The following is a 16,497-nucleotide window of genomic DNA, read 5'->3' as shown; positions in this document are numbered from 1 at the left end:
TTTATTGAATTTCATCTTGTTGATTTATTATCCAATTTGTCAAGGTCGTTTTGAATTCCAACCCTGTCTCCAAAGTGCTTGCAACCCCTCACAGCTTGATGTCATCCAAAAATTTTATAAGCACACTCTCCACTCCATTATCCAAGACATTAATGACAATATTGAATAGTACCAGGCCCACGACAGACCCCTCTGGAACCCCGCTTGATACACCCTCCCAATTTGACAGCGAACCATTAATAACTACTTTCAGTATTGTCTTTCAACCAGCTGTGCACCCACTTTATAGTAATTTAATGTAAATCACATTTCCCTAGTTTGCTTATGAGAATGTCATGTGGCAGAAATGTCAAAAGCCTCATTAAAATCAAGATATATCACATCTATTGCTTCCCCCCATCCACTAGGCTAGTAACTCTTTCAAAGAAGGAAATTATATTGTTTTGGCATGATTTGTTCTTGACAAATCAATGTTGGCTATTCCTTATAACCCATTATCCTAAAGGTGCTTGCAAACTGATTGTTTAATACTTGTTCTGGTATCTTTCCAGGCATCGAAGTTAGGATGACTGGCCTATAACTCCATGGGTCCTCTTTGTTTCCCTTTTTAAAAATAGGTACTATGTTTGCCCTTCTCCAGTCCTCTGGTCCCTCACCCATCCCCTATGAGCTCTCAGAAATAATTGCTACCCCAGGAAGAAGAGACCAACCTAGGAACAGAACCCTGGACTCCTGATTCTCAGACCTCTGCTCTAACCACTGGATAATGCTGTATCTGATAATTTACCCTTTCATAAATAATCCCCCCAAACATTCCAAAATAATTACAAAATTTTATCTAAAGTTAACATTAAGACATTTATTTTATATTTGAAGTGACTATTTGGATAAATGACATCTGGTTGGAAGATATTTTGGACTGCCAATGGGCTACTCAAGGAATATGTTAAGCAGGGATGTGCATAAGGAGGGCAAGCAGGACCCCCCATTAATCAGCAGGGACACAGAACTCCTCCAGCCACTGGGCCGCAGTGGGGAGAGTGAGTTCCTCCGGCCCTGGGGCCACAGCGGGAGTTGACAGTTCCTCCAGCCCTGGGGCTGTGGTAGGGCACAGAATCTGCCCCAGCAAATTTAAATTCCTGCACATACCCCTAAGTATGCATGAACAGTAGCAGTTACACTGAAAACATCTATGAGACTAGATACAAACTACTAAATTTTGACTTGGCCATAGAATGATGGAACTATTTGCTTTGAAATCCTTGGTAATCAGAATCCTAGATACATCAAGTGCTGGTAGTTGATTTAAATACATACATTAAGTTAAATAGCTTCATAAAAGAATCTTATGATGCTATAAATCTCCCCATATTATATATAATATTATAAAATAAAAGGTGGAAATCTTTCAGCAATTTTTTTATAATTTCTGTTTTAACAAAGAATATAAATTACATTTTGAGATGTCATTTCATGAGCCATGAATAGCAGAAGTCTATTGAATATTCTACTCTACTAATTAAGGCTCTGATTCTGCAGAAGGACATGCACACCCTCACTCTTATGTCCACACAGAGTCTTACTGAAGTCAACGAGACTCCATGGGAGCAAAAGGTTCCAGGCTTGTGTATTTATTTGTAGTATTGGGCCCACAATATACCATGTAATACGGGGTCAGTTCTGTGAGATGTTCAGTTCTCTTAACTAGCTCACACTACTATATGTAATTATACAATACAATACTACATTAATTCCACTTGTGAGACATATTGTTGCAGTAACTTGGGGCTGGATCCTGAACTGTTGAAGTTGGTGGGGAATTTTGCCAATGATTTTGATGGGATTGGGCCCTTGATTGCTAAAATACTTTATTAACATACCACAGACATATTGGGTGAAATCCTGGCTTCATTGAACTCAATGGCAAAACTCCTTCTGACTCCAGGGGGGCCAGGATTTCACCCACTATGTTAGCTATACTGTTATACAAAAACTGATGTAGTCACTGGGGGATAACAGGTGGATTTATTTATTTGATTGCATCTAAGGAAGGATTGTTGCCCCTTGACTATTAAGTGTTGCCAGAGTCCTGTGAACCTGTAAATGACTGTAATAAATATAAACTGAAAGGCTTACCGGGCAGAGAGATAATGTCAAGGAAAGATGAACTGGTCAAAGACAACTTAGAAGATGAAAGAAAGATAGAAATGAGTAGATATATGGGATGGCTCTCCTGGATACCTATAAACAGATAAAGAACAAAGCAACACATAAATCAGTGGTCATCTAGAAAACAAATAACTGTATTCTCCACTCCAAAAATTAGTCATCCAAGTGATGGATATAACTCTACAGAATCAGCATTGCCAGCATACTATAGTGATAATAAAATGCTATATGTGAATGCTATTTTATTAGATATATCAGTAAAACTTCTCTTCATTTTACATCTTGGGATTAATAATGTGTGAGTTTCTTTCTCCTCTTTAACCATGCGTTCTTAGGTTGGCTGACCTTTGACTGGTAACTGTTGACAGGGTCCTGTGAACCCTGGAAATGATAGCATGATGTTATTTTACTGACGAGGTGCAAACAGATAAAGAACAAAGTAACACATAAATCAACACATCAGGAAAAACAAATACATGCATTCCCACTCCAAAACTTATTCTGGGGAAGAAGAAAGGAGACCTAGCATGACTATACTAGGTGTTAGGAATGAGATTCAATCAGGCACTTGAAATTAAAAGTACAAACCTTCAGAAATAATACAGAGGCACCAATGGAAAAAAAATCTAGGTGTAAGGAAAAATGTACCCCAGAGTTCAAATTTTGCAGGGTTGAGTGACAAATATGTCTAAGGGAGCCCAGTTATTACCACCCCAGGAAAATATTTTGACAATATTTGCTTTTTTTTGCCCTTGAGAGGCAAGAAGCTCTAAGTATTGTTACCACTAAATTTAGATCATGTCTAAGTCCATGTTCTCTAATGATTTGTGCCGTAAACCCAAAATGGAGAGAATTCATGATAGCATAGCATTCAGGAGCAGGAGCAAGTTAATTGCCAATATTAATGCGAGAACAAATGGATTTAAACTGGCCATCAATAAGTTTAGGCTTGAAATTAGATGAAGGTTTCTAACCATCAGTGAAGTTCTGAAACCGCCTCCCAAGGGGAGTAGTGGGGGCAAAAAACCTAACTGGTTTAATGACTGAGCTTGTCAAGTTTATGGAGGAGATGGTATGATGAGACTGCCTACAATCATCAGAGGGGTAGCCATGTTAGTCTGGATCTGTAAAAAGCAACAGAGAGTCCTGCGGCACCTTTAAGACTAACAGATGTATTGGAGCATAAGCTTTCATGGGTGAATGCATCCGACGAAGTGGGCATTCACCGACAAAAGTTTATGCTCCAATACATCTGTTAGTCTTAAAGGTGCCACAGGACTCTCTGTTGCTTTTTACTGCCTACAATGACATATAGCTGATCTGCGACTGCTAGCAGCTAATATCTCCAACGGCTTGTGATGGAACACTAGATGGGGAGGGCTCTGAATTACTTTCCCAAGTGTCTGTCTGATGGTTCTTGCCCACATGCTCAGGGTCAATCTGATTGCCATATTTGGGGTCAGGAAGGAATTTTCCCCTGGATCAGTTTGGCAGAGACCCTGGGTTTTTTTGCCTTCCTCTGCACATGGGGCATGGGTTACTTGCAGGTTTAAACTAGTGTAAATGGTGGATTCTCTGTAATTTGAAGTCTTTAAATCATGTTTTGAGGACTTCAGTAACTCAGCAAGGGTTTATTACAGCAGTGAGAGGGCAAGGTTCTGTGGCCTGCAATGTGCAGAAGGTCAGACTAGATGATCATGATGGTCCCTTCTGGCCTCAAAGTCTATGCGTCTATGAGGATATGCTATTTCCTGACCCATCTCCTTTTGCAATTTGACTGATACTGATGAAGACCTGGAAACTAAACTCCTGCCTGCCTAAACGGCATACCCGAGCCTGACGAAAGCAAGAAAGGGAGCTTCATGCAGCTTTTCTTGCAATAGGAATGATAACCAGAAGAAATTTGTTTGCTGAAAGATGAAAGATCCTGTTGACTTCAGTGGGCTTTGAATCATTCTCTGAGTGGTCAAGGCTCTCTTCTGACTTCATGATCATCAGGAAACAATAAGACAGCTACAGATAAGTGAAGTATCTGACCTGCATTTGTTGCTCACACAAACCCTTCATTGACATAAAATAAGCAGAGCACCTTTACATAGGCAGCTTGGCATTATTTCCTCCATTTTACAGATGGGGAAACTGAATAACTTAGAACTTACATGAGATGATGAAAGTTACAGAGAATAAAATGAACCCCCACGCAGAGGTCTAGCACAATGCCTATGCACTGCTTCCATCTCTCTAAAGTCACCAGGACTTAGAGGGGGTATAAGTGGTACATTGGCCTTATGTTGCTTCTTTGCATAGAGGTGACTTTCAATGAGAATGAGACAGTGGTAGAATTAGGAATAGAGCCAGGATTAAGACAAAAATTTCCCAAAGACCCTAAATGACTTAAAGGTCTAAATCGCATTGACCTTCAATGGAATTTAGGTGTCTGAATCACTTAGGCCCTTCTGAAAATTTTACTCTTCATCTAATTTGGGTATGTCTTCACTACCAGCTGGATCTAGTCTAGATGTGATAAATCGATCCCTGAGCACTCTCCCGTCGACTCCGGTACTCCAGCTCAGCGAAAGGCACAGGCAGAGTTGACAGGGGAGCGGCAGCAGTCGACTCACTGTAATGAAGACACTGCGATAAGTAGATCTAAGTACGTCGACTACAGCTACGTTATTCACGTAGCTGAAGTTGTGTAACTTAGATCGATCCCCCCCCCCCACACACTCTATTCTAGGCACTAATACCGACATACTCCTTCCCACTTTAAAACTTGTTCTGCCATTCATTTTTCTGATCACTAGAAGAAAAGCACAGGAGACGATTTTGGAGCAAGGTTGTTTGCTGCTTGTTTATAGCCATCGTTTTGTGCCTGGTTTAAAATAAATGCTTCTTGCTCAAAAGTTGTAGAAACAGTTATTTGGCTTATCATTTCTGGGAACTCAAAATAAAGCATATGATTCTTGAACACAAGTGGTGAGTATATATTTTTTTTGCAAAGACTGCTCAGCAGGACTATAAAGAGAATGTCCATATATTATGTATTAGTGCCTAGAGTAGTTTTCAGAAGTGCGTAAGTGACTCAGACACCTAAACTCTACTGAAGGTCTGTTTATATGACCATGCAAACAGTGCTCTTCTAGGATGCTGGGTGAGTGCTATCATTATTCTATTAATCATTCAGATTTTTCTTACCTGTTGCCTTAAGGAAAACATATTTCTTAGCTATACTGCAATCTGAAACATATTTGGCAGGCCCCATTTCAAATCTGGATGCTCAAGATAGTCCCTGAGTTCTGCCGTTAGGGGTTCAACTTGACTTTTACTTTATAAAATGAACTGCATGTTTTTAAAGTAAAAACAATTGCATTTTATTAATGTTTGGTCTAAATATATTCATCACCTGTACATTTTGTGAAATTAATGACTGCTTTTATATATATGGATAAACATATGGGAGATATATATAGAGATTTCCATATGTGGATCTGCTTTTGGGGCATGCATTTGTTTTGCAGATTGAAACAAGAAACCTGAGAGAAGTTAAGTAGTCAACCAATCAAAACATTCATTTCCAAAAAAGTCTAGGTGCTATCCAATTCTGCAGAAGACAGAATACATAAATCAGACAATAACTTTCTGATATTTCATTCTGGGTATAAGGATTATTAATACAGTAGAGGAAAAGTTATATACAAGCCATGCAAATACTATATTTATAACTGGAATCCTGATTATTTTCCTGTCTTCCAGCATTATAACTTGTTTGCACCCACTGAACTATGATCTGCTAAATTTCCCACCACCAGTTAACGTGCATTGACTGTACTACCCAAATATTGATTCATCAGTGGATAACAGATTATTGTTATTGTAGGAGGTCAGAAAAAGCTCTCCGAATCATAGGGACATAAAAGCAGAAGAGTTAAACAAAACTTTTTTGTTCTTAATTGTGCTGTGAGTCTCTCTCACCCAGGCAATCCATTCTCAATGAAGTAACTAGCATGAAATATGTTCTGCAACTACCTATAGATTAGCATCAGTACCATGTACATGTGGGTATGAACTTTGGAAAGTGGCCTCTGAATCTAAATCAAAGACTACATCACAAAAATTCCAGCCCAGTTCTATGCACACCACTAGTTTCTGTGCAGCTGTTACTGAAGTTGTTCTGATTGCCACTGTCCTCTTTGCACTCTGGACTGGTCCAAAAACTTGTGCAAATGCTTTTATAACAGTCTCTATCATAAACTCCTAGAAGGTAAAATTAATTTCTTTTTCTTTACAGGGCTTAGTGTAAGTATGGATGGTAAAGTGGGGACGGACCTTGATTTCTGCTTGTCTCTTGAAATGCACATGATCCAAGCCCTTTTTGATGTCAAAAATATTTTGGGTGAAATCCTGGTTCCATTGAAGTCAATGGGAATTTTGCCATTGACTTCAAGGGAGCCAGGATTTTACCCTTGATGCCTTTTCACCCCTCTGCACTTCTATAGTCACATCTGTAAGGAAAATGGAAAAAGCTTTCATATGATGAGTATGTGGCATGGAGCCTCCATTGCTTCACCAGGCACAGAGTTTCCCCCTGTGCTGGTGGGAGCCTGGGGTAAATCAGTCCCACTCATGTTTTTATTCCTCCATATTTACAAGGCGGGCCTCAGGGTAGGCCCAATGGTACTAAGTTCATAACATAAAAAGGAAAATATCTTTCCTGACCCCCCTCTGGGGTGTAGCATTATGCTGGCCTCTGGCATCAGCCCTTCCCCCAAACAGTCCATTAGTGAGGTTGCTTCCCCTGTAAGAAGGAGAACAGCCTTCCACGCAAGAGAAGTTTTTCCCCTACTGCCACTAGCCCTGCTGCAGCTTATCACCCATCTCTCACAAAAAAGGGGGTTTTTAAAGGTCATTGGCAGCTCTTAAATGGCCACAGGTGTCTCTAGTTAACCTGAGGTAAACCTTTTTCAGCTCATAGGGAACAGGGCCTTCACCATTCTAGGGCTGATATATCTGCCCTCCACCTCTCTCTTATATCTGTCAGGACTGACTTTATTTAAGAGATTGAGCATTTCTAATCTGACCCAAGAGAGCAAATGGATCAATTCGTGATGGTTCATATTGGCACTAATGCCACTGTGTTGTAAGATATCTTGCAGACAGTAGATGACTTCAGGGAACTTGAAAGCATATTGAAGAAGAAGAATGTCCAAGTGATCTTTTCTGAGAAACTTCCTGTCCCGTGAATGAAGACCGAAGGCAGAAGTAAACCGCTGGCTAGGTAAGTGGTGTATGGTTTTGGTTTTTTGGAATATTGGTTCACTTTCTATGGTGATAGGGGACTGTATAGTTTGGATGGCCTTCAGTAGAAGGGGAAGCAAGCTCTTCGGAGACAGGCTGGTTAGACTAGCCAGGGGAGCATTAAACTAACACCAAAAGAGAGGGTAAAAAAAGGGAAGATCTGAGCACTCAGCACAAACTGGAGATGTTGAGAACAAAATTAATCAAGCAAGCAAAGGACATGAAGAGAAAAAATTCTTGAACTGCCTATACACCAATGTTAGGAGCCTGGGTAACAAACAAGGGAAATTTGAATTGCTCATTTATGAGAATAAATTTGATCTAGGTGATATGACTGAAATATCACATGATTGGAATGTTACAAATCAATGGTTATAACCTATTCAGGAAGATTGAGTGGGCAAAATGGGAGGGAGAGTGGCACTCATGTCAAAATGGCATTACCTATTTCCCAGTCACTGATAACTTGGAAGAAAATAATCTTGAATGTTTATGGATAAATGTCATAACAGATAAAGCACAAGATGGTGTATTAGTGTCTGCTGCAGACCACTAAATCACATTAGAGAACAGGATGACTGCTTTCTTGCACATCTATCAAAAAAGAGTAGGGGAAAAAAGAGTGTCGCAGCTGAATATAAGATTGAACAGATAATTTAGCATAAGTTTCTTTCCCAGACCTAGAGCTTGTTTCTCTCACTAACAAAAGTTGGTCCAATAAAAGATATTACTCACCCATATTTTATCTCTAGTATCCTGGGAACGATATGGGTACAGAAATGCTGCATGCAGCCAAACAGATTATCAAGCAAACAATAAGAGAGTCAGGGGAAATAAGCTGTTCCCTATAAAGAGGAATGAAAGTGTGCATACTCCTTCTGTATACCAGAGAACTATAGTACGCATGCTATGGAAGCCTCCCTGAGGTACATGCCTCTTTGTGTTCACCCTATAGCAGTACAGCTCCTTATCACATCTTCTTATGGGATGTGCCTTAAAAGCATGCTCTGGTGACTAGAGTCTAGTTAAAAGAAATGACTTTGATTGTATGGGATCTGGCCAATGGGTAGTTAAACTATCAGTGTATTATCTTTCTACAAAGTCTTTTCCTGCTGCCCAAGCACGTGTACCGATGGGATAAAATCTGATTTCTAATTTCTTTGTCACCGCTCAGGGCTCTTTGCATAACATCTACCCTCATTTAGTTCAGCACACTCAAATTTACACATTCTTCCTCCTCTGATCATCTTCAGAGCCAGTTTCCTGTCTACTGTGTGTTGCCTAAAATGTCGTGTGTCACTGAAACTCCTCGATTGTCTGTGCAGAGTTGGAATAGCAACAGCAGTCTCTCTCTCTCTGTGTCCAAATGCTTCTGACTTGGCAGCAAAAAGAAAAATCTGGTCTATGAGTCGTTTTGGTCAGCACAGTACCCTGAGCCAACCGCTGACTCATTGTCCTTAGTTCCAGTCTGCACAGCTGACTCACTGACCTTCATTCCAGGAAATCTTGCCTAGAGTCAAAGTGATACATGTAGTTTATTTATTTATTTGGCATATGCAATCTGGTCAAGCCACAGCGTTCTTATCAATGATGTTCAAGGCACGAAGATCTCCAGGAAGCTGTGTCATTTTGCAGTTCTCAACAATATATGTCATGGTTTCTGGCTGCCCACATTGACCTAGCGCAGTGGTTCTCAACCAGGGGTATGTGTTCCCCTAGGGTACACAGAAGTCTGCCAGGGGATACATGAACTCATCTAGATATTTGCCTAGTTTTACAACAGGCTACATAAAAAGCACCAGCGAAGTCAGTACAAACTAAAATTTCATACAATGACTTGTTTATACTGCTCTATATGCTATATACTGAAATATAAGTACAATATTTATATTCCAGTTGATTTATTTTATAAATATATGGTAAAAATTAGAAAGCAAGCCATTTTCAGTAATAGTGTGCTGTGACACTTTATGTCTGATTTTGTAAGCAAGTAGTTTTTAAATGAGGTGAAACTTGGGTGTACGTAAGACAAATCAGACTCCTGAAAGGGGTACCATAGTCTGGAAAGGTTGAGAGTCACTGACATAGTGGACTGTCTCTAAATGCCACTGAAATTCTCCTGCAGCACAAATTCCATGTCCAGTACAAAACCGGTTCAGAAGTCTCCACTGACTTTGTGGTAAATGAAACCCAGGTTGATGCTGTGTGAAGTCCAAGACAAGATAATTATTTGTCACTTTCTCTGCGGACCATGAAGCTCGCCATGCGTCCTGTATCGTAAATCCCTTATGGTAAACTTATCCACAATGGGCACTGTGAGTGCAGATGACCAACTGGTAGATTAAACAAGTCTTTAATTAATGCTAGATGTGGCATATCACACAATTTCATCACATGCTTTGCTATGGTTTCCTCTCTGCGAACACTGGGCAGAGCAATACTGCAGAGAACTGGTAACTCTAGTAGAGGAGTAGATTTTAAATGTGCCTGAAATAATACACATGGTGCAATTAAGTTGTACGTCAATCATCTTTGTGTGAAATGAATGAGCTCATACTGGAGCACAGTAGTCCAGTGCTGAATAACAGAGTGCCAGGGATGAAGTGCATAATGTTTGGGCATTAGGTGACATATGTGCGCATTCAGTGCAAGGAGCTCCTGGCCCTCAGAGACCATGTACAGGCTTTAGAGACCAGGGTGGCTGAGCTGGAGCAGCTAAGGGAGACAGAGAGGTACATAGATGAGACTTTCGGGGACACAGTAGAATGGTTCCACTCCTAGTTTGACAGCCTCTGTGCTGTTGAGGAGGATGAAAGCCTCAGGGAAGGAGAACATCCAACTGAATCAGAGGGAAATGATTCCATAGTTGGGACCCTCCTTCCAGATGATGTTGTGGTATCCTCTCGGACTGAGGATACCTCTCCGGGGGAGGGAACTCCATTTATTAGGAAGAGACAGGTATTAGTAATGGGCGATTCGATCATTAGAAACATAGATAGCTGGGTATGCAATGACTGGGAGAACCTCACGGTGACTTGCCTGCCTGGTGCGAAGGTTGCGGATCTCTCAAGACATCTAGATAGGCTTATGTGTAGTGCTGGGGAGGAGCTGGTGGTCGTGGTACATGTAGGTACCAATGACATAGGGAAGGATAGGAGAGAGGTCCTGGAGGCCAAATTTAGGCTGCTAGGTAAGAGATTGAAGTCCAGGACCTCCATGGTAGCATTTTCTGAAACGCTTCCAGTTTCACGCACAGGGCCAGTTAGACAGGCAGAACTGCAGGGTCTCAATGCATGGATGAGATGATGGTGTAGGGAGGAGGGGTTTAGATTTATTAGGAACTGGGGAAACTTTTGGGAAAGGGGAAGCCTATACAAGAAGGATGGGCTCCACCTAAACCAAAATGGAACCAGATTGCTGGCACTTAAAATTAAAGTAAAGCAGTTTTAACTAAGGGCTGGGGGAAAGCCGACAGGTACAGAGGAGCATGTGGTTCGGACATCTCTTAGGGAAGGATCTATAAATGGAGATCTCCTATGTCCTAATAAGTAGGAGAGGATGGAAAATGATAAAATACAGGTAGGATGTGATGAGAAAGTCAAAAGAAAAAAAGTTCCATTCAATTACATCATGTAACGTCAGGCAGTTAAAAAGAGACAAGTTTTTAAAGTGCTTATATACCAATGCTAGAAGTCTAAATAATAAGATGTGCGAACTAGAGTGTCTCGTATTAAATGAGGATATTGCTATAATAGGCATCACAGAAACTTGGTGGAATGAGGAAAATCAATGGGACACAGTAATACCAGGGTACAAAATATATCAGAAGGACAGAACAGATCATGCTGGTGAGGGAGTGGCACTATATGTGAAAGAAAGCATAGAATCAAATGAAGTAAAAATCTTAAATGAACCTAACTGTACCATAGAATCTCTATGGATAGTAATTCCATGCTTGAATAATAAGAATATAGCAGTAGGGATATACTACAGACCACCTGACCAGGATGGTGATAGTGACTATGAAATGCTCAGGGAGATTAGAGATGCTATTAAAATTAAATAATCAATAATAATGGGGGATTTCAACTATCATCATGTTGACTGGGTACATATCACCTCAGGAAGGGATGCAGAGATAAAGTTTCTTGACACCTTAAATGACTGCTTCTTGGAGCAGCTAGTCCTGGAACCCACCAGAGGAGAGGCAATTCTTGATTTAGTCCTAAATTGAGAACAGGATCAGGTCCAAAAGGTGAATATAGCTGGACCTGCTCGGTAATAGTGACCATAATATAATTAAATGTAACATCCCTGTGGTGGGAAAACATCACAGTAGCCCAACACCTTAGTATTTAATTTCAGAAAGGGGAACTACACAAAAATGAGGAGGTAACTTAAACATAAATTAAAAGGTACAGCATCAAAAGTAAAATCCCTGCAAGCTGCATGGAAACTTTTTAAAGACACCATAATAGAGGTTCAACTTAAATGTGTCCCCCAAATTAAAAAACATCGTAGGAGAAACAAAAAAGAGCCACCATGGCTAAACAACAAAGTAAGAAGAAGTGAGAGGCAAAAAGGCATCCTTTAAAAAGTGGAAGTTAAATCCTAGTGAGGAAAATAGAAAGGAGTATAAACTCCGGCAAATGAAGTGTAAAAATATAATTAGGAAGGCCAGGAAAGAATTTGAAGAACAGTTAGCCAAAGACTCAAAAAGTAATAGCAATTTTTTTTTAAGTACATCAGAAGCAGGAAGCCTGCTAAACAACCAGTGGGGCCAATGGACGATTGAGATGCTAAAGCAGCACTCAAGGACAATAAGGCCATTGCGGAGAAACTAAATGAATTCTTTGTATCGGTCTTCATGGCTGAGGATGTGAGGGAGATTCCTAAATCTGAGCCATTCTTTTTAGGTGATAAATCTGAGGAACTATCCCAGATGGAAGTGTCATTAGAGGAGGTTTTGGAACAAATGGATAAACTCAACAGTAATAAGTCACCAGGACCAGATGGTATTCACCCAAGATGGTATTCACCCAAATGAGAAATTTCAGGACTACTAACTGTCATCTGTAACCTATTATTTAAATCAGCCTCTGTACAAAATGAGTGGCGGATAGCTAATGTGACATCAATTTTTTAAAAGGGCTCCAGAGGTGACCCCATCAGTTACAGGCTGGGAATGGGCAACAGGGGATGGATCACTTGATTACCTGTTCTGTTCATTCCCCCTGGGGCACCTGGCATTGGCCACTGTTGGAAGACAGGATACTGGGTTAGATTGACCTTTGGTCTGATTGAGTATGGACATCTTATGTTCTTATGTTTTTATGTTCTTATTGGTGCCGCATGTCGTTCCAGACAGTTTTCCAAGTAGGTTGCTGTGCATTATGATCTTAGTCGCTGTCTTTGTAAGATGGTCACAATATGTGAGATTTCTATACAACGTGACACCTAGATAGACCGGGTGTGAATAATGCTTTATTCACTGATCATTGAGAACTACAGTCAGCTCTCTGCCCACTTGTGCATGATGTAAGTAGAAAACACTCGACACAGTCTTACTTCAACTTGGTATCAGGCACCACTGATGACAATAATTGGCCATAGCCACTATATGTGCATTCAGAACACTCTCAGGTATGTCAAAGGAGTGTGACTGAGTGCCGAGGCATATGTCGTCTGCATAAACAAACTTGTGAGACCCAGTATATGGTAGGTAATTCAAATATAAGTTGAATAACATTGGAGGTAATTCTGATCCTTGTGGGAGACCATTCTTCTAGTGCATCCAAATACTTGTTCTATCACCAATATGCACATGGAAATGGTGATTTCTCAAAAACAGCCATTGCACATACTAATCATCTTGGCGTAGTTCTAGACAATTTCACCAAAAGGCCCTCATGCCAAACCGTATCATATGCCATGTCAGGTTAAGGAAAATTGAACCAGTCTTCAACTTACAAATACAGGTAGTGAGACAAAATAATTAAATCCATAGATTTCTGCAGTGCTCCCACTTACTTAGGATACTATAGTTTCCCAGTAAACCCAGATGAATTGAATAAGGGATTAACAGGTACCCATTAAACTGAGGTTTTCTTGATTAACTAAGAAAGATGCCCAAAATTAGATAAACAGCTAAATATTACTTTCATAAGGATCTTTGCCCATGTGGTCACAAAAGCTCAGCTCAAATTCCTTCATCAAGATCCACCAAAGAAAAGGAACCACCAATGATTTTTAAAAGAGCTTTCCTATTGGATAAGAGCTGGAGAACACTCATCTATAGTTGAAATAATATAGGTGTAGGATAAACAGATTTCAAAGTGAAAAACTGGGATATCAATTGGGCCTTGGGGAAGATGAGTCTAGTAAAGCTCAGGGGATAGACCCAACTCAGTGAGATCTCGTAGGTAAGCACAATCAGTACATAGGATGCTGTAGCCCAGGACACTTCAGGCATATGTAACCAGTGGAGAATATATCTACCCAAGGCAGCCATCTTAAAATAAAGTATTGTTTAATCTTAACATTAAGAACATAGCACAATGTAACAAAAGGATTTTTAAACAACAAAAGGTTTACATGCATGATGTCTTATTGTACCTAGAATCCTACTCAGTCCTATTTTACTCCAGACCCACAATCTCTGGAGTCTGGGGACATCTCATCTCTCCCTAAAACCTTTGTCTTTTAAATCATTAGCCATTAATGTAAATAACTATGGGCACAACCATGGGCACAACCAAGGATCATGCTGGAGTCTCCATCACTAACAATTTTTCAATCAAGATTGGATTCTTTTCTAAAAGATATGCTCTATGAATTTTTATGGGGAAGTTCTATGGGCTGTGTTATACAGGAGGTCAGACTAGATGATCACCTTGGTCTCTTCTGGCCTTGGAATCTATGAATCTATGTACACAAGAAGGTGCCAGAGGACTGTGCAGACAGAGGCGGCTCTATGTATTTTGGCACCCCAAGCACGGCAGTCAGTCAGGCAGCCTTCGGCGGCATGCCTGCGGGAGGTCCGCTGGTAACACGGATTCTGCGGCATGCCTGCAGGAGGTCTGCCGGTCCCGCACTTTTGGCATACCCGCCGCCGAATTGCCACTGAAACCGTGGGACCGGTGGACCTCCTGCAGGCATGCCGCCAAAGGCAGCCTGACCGCCGCCCTCATGGTGACCAGCAGGCCGCCCCCCGCGGCTTGCTGTTCCAGGCACGCGCTTGGTGTGCTGGTGCCTGGAGCCGCCCCTGTGTGCAGAGGAGGGTGATGGTAGATGGAGAGGAGTTGGAAAGGTAATTGAAAAGGGGCTAGAACTTAGCTTTGCTGAGGATAAAAAATGTTTGGAAATTCTGTTTCATAAGCTTTTACATTTCTTAGCTCCAACCAGAAACACAAGTTCCGAAATATTAAGAAAAGCTGGTCTCATGAAATTTCCAGCTTAGTGTTGAAGATGCAAGATTCAGATAGCTAAGATAAACATCTAAAATTTGGAGTGCTTTTCCAAACCAAAATACAATTCAAAAACCTTTTGAGGTTTATTCATCACTATGGCAAAACCTTGGCTGCTTCATGTGTTGGGAAACCACCTGTATACAACTTACAGTATATTCCTTACAGTGTTTTAGCTGTTAGCAGTACATCTGATGTAAAGGGAAGCTATGTTTGGCAGCTAAATTAAGGAGAAGCTGGTTTTCAAATGGTGTTTTAAAATGCACTTATCTGTAGATTTTAAAAGTAAACATATATTTTATTATCAATTTGTGACTTTAAAATTATCTGTTCCAGTTCACTTAACTGTGAAGTACTTACTTAAAACCAAGCTGTCAGCTAGCTGGATAACAACAATCTAAAGAGATTTTTGTGTTTTACCAGGATGCTTTACGTTTCTTGATAAGTGAAAAGAAATTCTTCTCTCTGGTTAATATATCAATTACAGTAATGAGTTCACTCTACGGTGAGTATAAGTCAGTCACAGTAAGTTCCATGGAAATGCTGTATTTTTAAAATGAATATATGGGGGGGAAACATCAGATCTGGGGTTTGATCTTGAGTAATCAAGCAAATAAACCATGTTGTAACTTTTTAAGCTCAGCTGAAAACTCTTATGTCAGTGCGAACAAATTTAAACTTTACAAAGCATTTTTCACTGTCATACTCAAATATTCCGACATTCCTTCTCACAGTATTATAAGTCCTTGCTAACGCATGTGTTTCACTGCTGTATAACCTGATGAACTGGTTACTATGCTGCTGTTACAAGCATCTGATGACTTTCTGAAGAATATAGAAGTTAATGCTTGGAGATATGGGTAAACCTCAATCTAGGCTCTAAAACCTCAATCTAGGCTCCAAAAATGAGTGCTCCAGTTCTAGCCTGGCTCCTTGTCTATGTAATAAAGCTGAGGTATCAAGCCAGTGGGAGCATATGACATTCAAGGGTGCAATCCAGACTGGTGAGAGGGCTGCATCACCACCTGCCCTACAACCTGGGTCACCTCATAAGGCTTTGCTGCTGTGGCTTCCAACCTGGGCTCCTCACAAACAACATGCAGGACACCCTAAGTGTCTGTCTATGGCCATTGTTCTGGTTCTGCAACTTTGATCTCAGCAGCCTGTCAGCAACAGCCACATTCTGGCTCTCACCAGCCTTAGCAGTTACTTGCAGGGTGATGCCACCGCACACCCAGTCCTGAATTTCCCCCCCAAAATGTGTGCTCTGCACTCTCCAGCCCTCTCCTGGACAGTTCTGATGTTTTAGGTCCATTGTCCCTGTAAAGGAACAATATACAATTTGTGACCTTAAATGGAGTGACCCAGACAGTTCACAACACTGGATTAATTTTGATTAAAGAATAAAAAGTTTATTTAACTACAAAGAGACAGATTTTAAGTGAGTACAACTATTAAGGCATTAAAGTCAGAAATAGTTACAAGAAAAATAAAGATAAAATACTTCCTTGCACTAAAACTTTACAAACCAGGCTTGGTTCAAGGTAAAATTCTTACCATGTGCTCC

General features: G+C 40.5%; 1 long non-coding RNA gene across 2 annotated transcripts in view; it reads right to left on the bottom strand.

Annotated features, from left to right (window-relative positions):
* LOC122173549 (uncharacterized) overlaps window positions 1–16,497 on the bottom strand; it is a 210,019-nt gene that overhangs the window by 20,279 nt on the left and 173,243 nt on the right. For both annotated transcript variants that reach the window (XR_010599417.1, XR_006174093.2), the window contains one exon: window positions 2,137–2,241. This is a non-coding gene — a long non-coding RNA (uncharacterized LOC122173549). The remainder of the gene's footprint in view (window positions 1–2,136; window positions 2,242–16,497) is intronic.

Source organism: Chrysemys picta, chromosome 3 (genome assembly GCF_011386835.1).
Source record: "Chrysemys picta bellii isolate R12L10 chromosome 3, ASM1138683v2, whole genome shotgun sequence".
Taxonomy (NCBI): Eukaryota; Metazoa; Chordata; order Testudines; family Emydidae; genus Chrysemys; species Chrysemys picta.
Note: the sequence above shows the minus strand (reverse complement) of the source record. Positions and strands in the feature narration are given on the sequence as shown.